Source organism: Ambystoma mexicanum, chromosome 3p (genome assembly GCF_040938575.1).
Source record: "Ambystoma mexicanum isolate Mex_15411 chromosome 3p, UKY_AmexF1_1, whole genome shotgun sequence".
Classification (NCBI taxonomy): Eukaryota; Metazoa; Chordata; class Amphibia; order Caudata; family Ambystomatidae; genus Ambystoma; species Ambystoma mexicanum.
In genome coordinates, this window is record NC_090925.1 from 728,872,011 (window position 1) to 728,882,092 (window position 10,082).

Here is a 10,082-nt window from a genome sequence, read left to right on the forward strand (position 1 = left end):
TTTCGAAAACACATTTTCGAAACAAAAATGGCAGAAGAAAAACATTTGGAATGTTTTATTTTTGTTTCGTTAGTAGAAAAAAGTGTCAAGAAAAAACGGGGGTTAGGGGGCACCCCCCCATTGAAAAAATGAAATTAAAAAATAAACATTTAAAAAAAATGTTTCCTGCATTTTGGTGTCGAAAAAAATGTCATTTCGAAACTGTGACGTTCGAAAATGTCACTGTAAACCGATGAAAACACTCACCAACTCACCAACCGTGGAAAAAAGCGCACTGAGGCCACACAAGTGGGGAAAGAGCGGTATATAAATAACCAAATACAATACCATGTTCGGCATGAGGACTGGCCACTGTGGCTTGCGGTGATATTGGGTTATTGGGCCTGCATGTACTGACACAAGTTGGGTTGTGTTTAATGAGGCTTGTAACGCACTTGCACTTGTTGGGATGCGTTCAGTGACGGGTGCACACACTGACTGACCTTGTTTGGACTATGTGAAATGTGTCATAGACTCCTTAGCACTGGTTGGCGTGGGCTGCATTCTGCAAGGCATGGACACAGTGGCACTGCTTTCCTTGAGTTCAGGGAGTCATGGACACCCTGTACTGCTTGAACTGCAGTCAGTGAGACATGGCTACACTGGCACTTGCAGGGATGCGCTCAGCGATGCTTGGACATGCTTGGTTGGACTATGTGAAATGTGGCATGGGCACATTGAGACTGGCTGGGCTCCGATCAGTCAGGCATGGAAATCTGACGCACACACACACTGCTTGGTTTAGGATTGCCTGAACCCGAAAGAACATTGAAGGGTCCTAGCCTACCCTGCAATAGAAAGTGAAAAAAAACACAATCCTCAAAGCCGTGGAAATAGAAGAGTTAAATGGTTTATTAAGCTTCGGATGTAAACAGATGTCCTCTGTATGGTCTGCCTGCATCAAAAGTCACTGAGGCGGGAAATCACATAAATCACATTTTCCGCTTTCTGGAGCGAGACATTTCTCGGAGAACCCCTAACAACCCATAAAGGCCATCCCCATAAATATGGAAAGGGGGCCTAGTCCTCTTTGCGAGCTGGCCTGTGGTGCTGGGGTTCGTTTACAGTTCTGAGAGGTGGGATAGAACGGCCTGGTGAGTCCAACCGCCTCCAGTGCGAGGACGGCGATTGGCCCTCTCCGAGAGCTCGAGCGGCCGCCCCTCCTCTTCACAACGGCTGATTATTTTGGATTCCGGAGAAGTGCGACATCAACAGCAATTAAAACCAGAGAAACCCAACACATTTTCCCACTCAGCGGCTTGAAAATGGCACCTTGTGCGCGAGCGCCTGATCTTCGCAGAGCTTCCATGTCACTGCTATAATTAGCACTCTGGAGAGGAGACATTATGGGTAGTTAATGTGATTAAGAAATCACCCTGCGCACAAAGGTGATACAGGCGTGCTAAGCAGCCAGAAATACCGCCAGCTTTTCTGGAAGGCGCAACCTGTTGCCACTAACTGCTCCGAGTGCAGACATCAGCAGTTCACTGATAAAGTTGCAGTAACACGGTAAGAAAAGTACACATTAATAATACGGCCCAAGGGGCGAAAACATGTGAAATGAGACGTTGGCAATACTCAGGAAACTTAATAAAACTGCAGGTCCCTCGAGTTGAAAGATACCGTTGTTGCGTACACACTGATGCTGAGGATTGGACTGGGACAAAAACAGGCTCGCAGCACCAATAAAAATCTGGCCCACTTTCGTAATTAGCCAATCAGGACCATTCAAAGTCCATTTGAATGGTAACTGGAAGCACATAGAGAACTCTGGAGATTTCCCAGCAGGCCTCTGTACTCTGGGTCTCCTTTGAGTGGTAGCCTATTTTATTTCAACAATTTGTCATAGGGAAAGGCTTGGGATTGCTGAAAATGTGTAATATGGGGCCACTTTGACAATTATTTCCAGGGCCTCTTTTGGTTCCCAGTCCACCCCAGGTGCCAAATCGTGCCCTTTAAAACATGCTTGTCTATAGCAGAGGCGTTGCTGAGGGGTATCGGAGGGGGGCTGAGGGGGCAATAACACCAAATCTTTTGGTTGTAGCCCCGGATAGAAGCTCAGGGGCTACAACCAAAAAGGCTAGCTGACGGCCCTGGCATTAGCATAGGCCTGGATCTTTTCCAGACCTAGCAACACCCCTGGTCTACAGGCAGGGGAGACAGACAAGTACTGGGTAGGATTGAGCCGGACCCACACTGGAGGTTCTGGCTGGGCTCTTAGAGCCAAACACAAGCCAATCAGGCGAGAATCCATACCTGGATTCCGACCTGCCCACACCCTATGACACAGGAACCGTGCATGATGTTCTGCCTCCACAACTTAATCCCCCACCACAGGAGACCACTGCCTGCCATCCTGAATCCCCTCCCTGTAAGGGATCCCCACCTGGCGTCCTGCCCCACCCCCAGAACCTCACCAGAAAAGTCCACTATCATACTACCTTCTCCCCAACTCTACACAAGACCTCTATCTGGCCTTCTGCCTCCCCACATCCTGCAGTACAAGACCCATAAGCAGCGTCCTACCTCCCGATGCCCCATCACACAAGGACCCTACCTGACTCCCTGCCTCCACCACCTACTCCCCCACCACATGAGATCCAGACATGGTGTCCTGAATCTGCTTCCCACTGTCAAACAGCAAGAAACCCCTGTGATAAATTGCCATCTGACAAATGTGTAGAAGCCCTGTTTTTTTAAATTTTGTATTAATTCATAAAACAATGCAGGTAGATCATCTCAGAAAGGGTTGTTTGCTGACCAGACCCCCTCTCATTAAGCTCCATGTAAAGCGCGTAGTAGCACGTGCCCTGCTGCATCAGTCTCCTGATCTGCAGTGCCAGATCCCGAGTGGCACACAGCAGGTTCAGAGGTCAAGGCCCCCTTTAACAGTTGGTGACACAGCCAAGTCACTTCAGCACAGAGGCGGCATATAAAGTCTGCACCTCTGTTCCAAAACCACATAGTTATGAGAATTTACTATTCTTGTGGCAGTTTAATCTTTGAAAATAAAGCCATACCTGAGTTTAGGGTACAGTGGATAGTAATTCACATAACTATAAATTACATAACGATTTACATCATACATGTGTCAATGCTGTGATCACGAGCCAGTTGTGAACGGCTCACATGTATTCTGGTCTGATATCCTGTCCCCTGCCAGTTGGCAGGACAAGAGACTGAGACACTGTGCCTTTCATTTTATCCTTTGTGGGGTCGGGTAACACCTCGCTCTTGCAGGACAGCCTCCTAGCAGGAACTGTTCTGGGAAATAGGAATCAAGGTAATTTAATGCTACGGGTCTGAGAAGGGGGCAGAGTTAGGGTAGCCAGAACGAGCTCAGAAAAAGTGGGGGAGGGTTCAACCATCTAGTTTCTTTCTCTGTACCTTTCCTTCCTTCCTGTCTCCTTCACTTGCTTTAGTAGAAAGCACTTTGGTTATGATGCATGAAGGCAAAGACCACTTGTCACAAGGACAGAGAATGAGCCCCTTAAAGCATGCTTGCTTTTGTCCTATCACCAGTGGACATTTGCCTACAAAAGAGGATGTCTCACCCCCCCTTCTTTGATTCACTTTTGGACCATTCAGGTAGAAGGAAGAATTCATTTGGACCTTTTCTGGTAGAGTTAATCTTTCCATAGTCCACTGTCAGTGAGGTGAAGATTGAGCTGCCAAGAACAGCAAGAAGGCATTTTTGACTCCTTACTGCCCCTCTTGTCCTTCTTTGGGCCACAGAGACTGGTTAGGTCATCTTTAATTCACCTTTTACACATTAGCACCTGGGGGGAGCAACCAATCAGGTTGCGCGATTTGCAGCCTGAATCCCACAATCCAAGCTCACTTTCCGAGCAACCTGACGGCTGCTTCCCTCACCCCGCCATCTTCCCCCCACCCTCACTTCCCTTCTCCTTCATTTTCTGTCCCTTCAACCTCCACTTACCGGATTCCTTCAGCGGCGGTGCTACCACTCTGTCTATCTTCTGGCCATCATGTAAATGGAAGAGGGTCTGCGCTTGGAGCCCTGTCTTCTAGCTGCATGGTGGCCATCTTGAGACAGTTTCTTGTATGAATGCATCCCATTAATTCATACAAAAACAAAGCTGTCAGATTACTGGATTGGCAACCCGGGGTGCGCATAGAAATACTACCCGATCCGGCGGACTGGATGGGGTGGTAATGGCACCAGGGCCCATCGGTAAGGCCCTCGCTGTGCTCAAGCCTGCACCTTGTGCCCCGGGCCATTACCACCCGATGGTTATTAATGCTAAAATAACATATCCTTTTAAGAACATTGTGTTATTTAATTGCCTTTCACCCCGATTTCCTTACATACAGTGCTGCACCTTTCTACCTATCAAATATTCTGTGTTCTTTTTACAGGGCGGGGTTTGTGTACTGTTTTTCTATTTAGTTATATTGCATATGGTGTATTGAATTAAAGTATTATATATATAGTTACAGAACTTTGATTGGACATTCCTTTATTTTGGAGTGTTGTACTATTGCTGTTTGGGTTGCTACTGATTCACTCCCACATCACTCTTAAGCCTTCCCTCGGCCCGCATTACCACAAAAGGTGAAGGAGGTATATCTCTTATGAGTGCCTGTTTGAATTTTATGATTGGTAACACTACTTTTTTCTTTACTCTCCACACCCCACAAACAATATCAGACTCACAAATGACATCCTGCCTTCCTACGTCTCAAAAGACAAAACCCATATCCGGCCGCCTGTCCCAACTGCCCCACAACACATGTCCCGCACTTGGCATCCCATTTATCTGCAGACACCGGACAGTGAGGGCAAATCATTTTCTGAGAATCACACCCTTCAGTTAAGTGGTGAAGCCAGGAGTGACCACTAGACCACACTTGCTCTATGTCACATTCAATTCGGGAGATGCTAGTACAGTCCTGTTTTTTTTGTTTGCATTTTGGGACTTGAAGTCCTGGATTTGTAATCGGAAAATCTAGAACTACACAATCACAAAGTAAAAACTGGCACTGGACTCGCCTCACCGAATGGAATGCAGTATATTGGCAAGTATGCAAATATGACTTAATGTATGGTCTCTAGGAGGCAACACAATACTCTATTTAATAGAGTGATGACTTGAAAAGTATACAAATCACTATAAACAAGCATACATACATATAAATCCATACATTATGCAAAACATGTGCGGCTATAGCACGTATTGTGCCCATCTTCAAATGAACACGAGAGCTATCAGATGGCAAAGAAATGGCAACTCTGCTTTCCAGACTGACAGGCACAACACAAAATAAAACTGCATTAAACTCGCATGAAGTCCTTGTGTTAAAGAGGTATGCAACATTTTAAGAAAGCTCTTTTCCTGTGGCGTCATGGGGGAGAGGAGAGGCTGATGCCAGACTGGAGCTGTGGTAGGGATGGAGGATTCCTGGTACACATGCGCATTAGAGCTGAGCTGCTGAGGGTGGGACTTTCAGGTACACATGACTGCACACTGGAAGACAATGATCACTTCCTACATGTCTGCTCCCAATGAGCTTTTCCCATGCATCGGGGCTGTTTTCAATAAGAGGTGCTAAACCTTATTAGCGAGGCCCTGCCGGGCCACCCTTGCCATGGACAATCTTCACCATATCGAAGCAAGGGCAGGGGGGATGGAGGGAGCGCGGTAGGAGGAATCTCTGCTGGGAGCAGGACAGCAGGGCAGGCAGATGCTTCCCACCAACCACACCAGCACAGGCAGGTTTATTTTCGGGGACAAGCAGGCAGGGATTGGTTCTGTATTCAGAATTACCAAGAAACCTCCTGATTATTACCTAAGCCTACCCATTGTGGGGCAGAGATGCTGCTCCTTAGGGTGTAAGGGTGGGGCCTCAAGAACTGTGACGAGGAAGAGTTGGGTTGGGTGTTCTTACAAAGTGAGGAATATAAGTCTGTAAGGATGTATGGTCGTGGGCACAGCCATCCCAACCCTGAGACCTGCACCCCCTTCATCTCTTTGAACATTTCAGTGAGGGTCACAATTTTACAGTGGTGAAGCATTATCTCAGGAAACAGCCCTCGGACACCAACAGAGGGACAGATTCCGCCATTTTCCCCTCGCATACAAGTCCTGGGGCTGCCCGAATGAGAATACATGGCTCCTATTTACAAGCACTTTAATGGTAGGCTGAGTGAAGTGAACATTGAAATGAGTACCAAGCCCAGTGTGCATTATGAACTTTGGGATTCAAGCCTACACCCCTTTTTATCACAGAAATGCTTGTAAAATATAAAGATCTGTGGTCGTTCTTATGTTCCCAAAAGGCTCTTTGACTTTATCATCAAATTGTTTTATTCTGCGTAAGCCATAATACCAATAAACAAACACATGCAAATGGTACATTACTGCAATTGAATAACCATTCATCAGTAATAAAAAGACGCAGTACATAACATATAATCATTACATCACATCCCTATACATCAGTGCAGCAGTCATTAAGCAATTTAAAACAAAACACCCACAGAGATCCCAAAACGGAATCAAATCAATAAAACTTAATTAATTTTGCTCGCAACCAGATCAAACATATAAACTACCAAGTTTACCTTACAGATCAATTAGGATATGCTCTATTGCAATACCGGAACTTCGCAACCAAGCACAGTGCAAACAAGTTGAAACCAAATTCACCACCTGCGGATCCGGTGTACTTCTACAGCAAACTAGAGCATCAGAAATGGATGTAATACCTCTTGCCCTAAGGATAGACTTCAGATACTGTGATCTTTAAATTTCAATTTGGGGCAAAAAAACATAAAATGAGGTATTGTTTCTTCACTCGTTGCACACATGTAACAAGTGCTAAGGTTGTTTGCCCTCCAAGTCTGGAGCCCCAGGGAAGGCTGCATGTGGTGTCCCCCATCCATTTGGGGTGGGGGGAGGGCCACCACAAAACGTTGGATAGGCCCCCCAATGGGTGGGGCAGTAGGTTTTGGGCACGCTGGGGGCAGATTGGCACACTAATGTGCCCATCTGCGCCAAGGGAAGTTGGGTAAACAAAGAAAAAAATTGAAAATGGTAGACAACATTTTAGGGGGGGCTGTGGGGCACCCTAAACCGGCTGCAAATTTTGTAGTTGGTAGGAGCCACAGGGAGGGCTGCATGAGGTGCCCCCCATCCATTAATCTAATGTAATCAGGCAATTGTGTACGGTTTCTTCTTACCCTAAGGAATTGACCCACTGGTAAATTTGACTTCAGACTTAGAGGATGAAAACTTTGGTATTGTAGTAGTGTGTTTTTATCAGTTGGTTTTTTTAAATATGGCAAGGAACTGAAGATGAAACTAAAAGAAAGAGGCTATGCAAAAAAGACTATTCAAACGGCCTATAAAAAGGCTAAAAACATCAACAGAGACCTTTGTCCTAACCCCAGAAGAGAAGTAATCTTGATAAAATAACGTGTGTTAGTACCTTCAGTCCAATTCGTTTTGGACTGAGAAAAACTATCTTAAAGAATTGGCACATTATCAGTACACCCGATTTCAAACCATTACCTCCGAGATTCACTTTCAAAAGGTCAAGATATTTGAAAGACAGTTTAGTACACACATATCCTAAACTTGACAGAACTGAATCACCACAAACCACTCTGTGGAATCTTCCACCTTTAGTTGGCCACTTTAAATGCAGTACATTTTCAGTGTGTCCATTGACACAAAATATTAAGAACATTGATCTGAAAGGGAAAGTTTGGCAGCTAACTGAATTTACTAATTGCCTCACCCCCTGCGTTATATATGGTATTAAGTGCCCCTGTGGAATCTGTACATTGGGAAGACAAAGAGGCCTATTAGGCAAAGAATATGGGAACCTCGTTCTTGCATTAAAAATCAAATTGAAAAGAAACCTTTGGTAGTCCACTACATAAGTGCACAACATAAACCAAATCAGTTTATTATACAAATCATTAGAAATCCCACCTCTTTTTGAAAAAATGTGAGTAAAAATGAACTTTCAATCTAAATACGGTCAAAGAAGGGTTACATTCTTTGGTTGAGTTGGGACTATTCTTGTAAAACACTGAAATAACCAATGTAAACTAAATTTCTGTCTTGGATGTTATAAAATATATTGAAATATACTGAAAAATGTTTCTGCATTTGACAACATATGTCTAAAGAAGGTGCAAAGTGATTTTGTCAACAAAACATAAGAACACTCGGTAATGACTAATTCTACCCCGCTTTTTTTGTACAAAGAGAATACAAATAACGGTTCAGATCTATAACACATATTGGTTTATGTGACTGAACCTGTAAGCACAACGATACTCTTTCAAAATGGCTGACATTGGGCCGATTAAATGAGCAGTGAGACTTCATCTTAGGCACGATCACGTGACCGTGTCGCAATCTTGTGATGCTGTAACACACTGCCTTGTTTTAATGAATGGACTCACGTAGACACAGTGATAGCGAGTTCCAATAGCAGTATTGACGCGAGAGAAAAAGACACAAGCTCAAGTAAGTATCTGATGGATGTGTTTATCTTTTGAAGGATGTAGTTTAGTTATAAACTACGATGTCACGGCTTAGGCAAATAAATGAGAGAATTTACAAGATGTAGATGCGGCAGCCATTGGTACAACCGCTGATGGGAACTGGTTAATGCTAGGCGGCTTATGCTAAGGGACAGAATACATTGTTCAATGACAAACAGGGCTACGGTGTTACGATGTTGGAACCGTGGTGCTCACGTTTCTGCTGCCACACAGGGGAATACTCAAATCTATATAAACCACTGTGATAGAGATATCCCGCTAACATTTTGATACAATGAAAATGATCATATGTTTTTTTGTAAACAGTGTAAAAAAGTGTTGAGATAAAGAACTCACTTTTAAAAGAACTTCCCGAATGATGTACAATTACAAATGGTGAACAATTGGAAAATGAGAAGACCTTACAATAAGGTTTGCAATGTTTTGTGTCTCACAGGAAAAAACTTTGGAAAATATCCAATCCCTGTTCACACAATCTGGAAATAAATATCGATCTGGATTTATTTTGAAATTAATTTGGAAGAAAGAGAAAGACAGGTTAGTAAAACTAGCTGTGTACATATATATATTTTTTAAAATAAAAATGTTTAAGAATAAGAGATAAAACATCACATTTTATTATAAATAATCTATAGATGGGGAAATAAGAAAACCCATACCGCTATTCGGAAAAGAGAAGATCCGATACAATAGGAAGGCATGCTCCTGTTTAATAAATAATTGAAATTCTGATCTGACCCTTGTATCTGGAAGCTACAGGTGGGCTGACACCACAATGGTTTTTAACCAATAAGACATGGTAGTTTTGTTGTTCAAAAATATTTTAATACGCAACTGTTTGTTTTTTATTTGCAGTTAATGTGAGACGACAGTTTGAAAACCAAATTAATCCCTGTCCTGAAGATGGCCAAAAAAACAACAAACAATGATGCCAGCGATGGCATCTAAACTATTTTTTGAAAAAGGCCGAACAATTTGACCATATGTAGACACATCTGGAAAGTTTATACTGGAACAAATATATAAACTAGAAAAATATCTGTTGATGAAGAACAGTTGTACCTGTCACATACTAACCTCAACCTTGAGCACTTGCTGCTTACACAAAATGAAAATTGAAATGCCAAAACTATTGTAGGCTTTTCATCTGTGTTCTTAACATTTTGTTTTAGATTTATGATTTAAATAAAATTTAGTATTGGGTATTACTACTATCATGCCTGTTATGTCATTTTCTGTGATCCACAAGAAATAGACGTATGTTAGTTAGACATGACTGGAGCCGCCAGACAACCCTCCTGTGTCGCACCACACCAATTCTCACCCCCTCCCCAGAGCAATTTGTAATTAGCGAAATAACATTTGTGGTAACCACTGGGGCTTTATTATTCTGCCATTGGTCAGCACTGTTGCGACTGAGACACGAGACACCCTGCCTCGGGTGAGAAGGGAGTCAGTCATATGGTACATTCTGAATATTGACCTGCACATTGTTTATAGT

At 43.6% G+C, this 10,082-nt stretch overlaps 1 long non-coding RNA gene across 1 annotated transcript in view; it reads left to right on the top strand.

The window, feature by feature from the left end:
• LOC138579593 (uncharacterized) overlaps window positions 1-9,777 on the top strand; it is a 348,076-nt gene extending 338,299 nt beyond the window's left edge. Inside the window, exons 2-3 of the long non-coding RNA XR_011304088.1 lie at window positions 9,018-9,118; window positions 9,437-9,777. This is a non-coding gene — a long non-coding RNA (uncharacterized lncRNA). The remainder of the gene's footprint in view (window positions 1-9,017; window positions 9,119-9,436) is intronic.
• The last annotated feature ends 305 nt before the right edge of the window (window positions 9,778-10,082 follow it).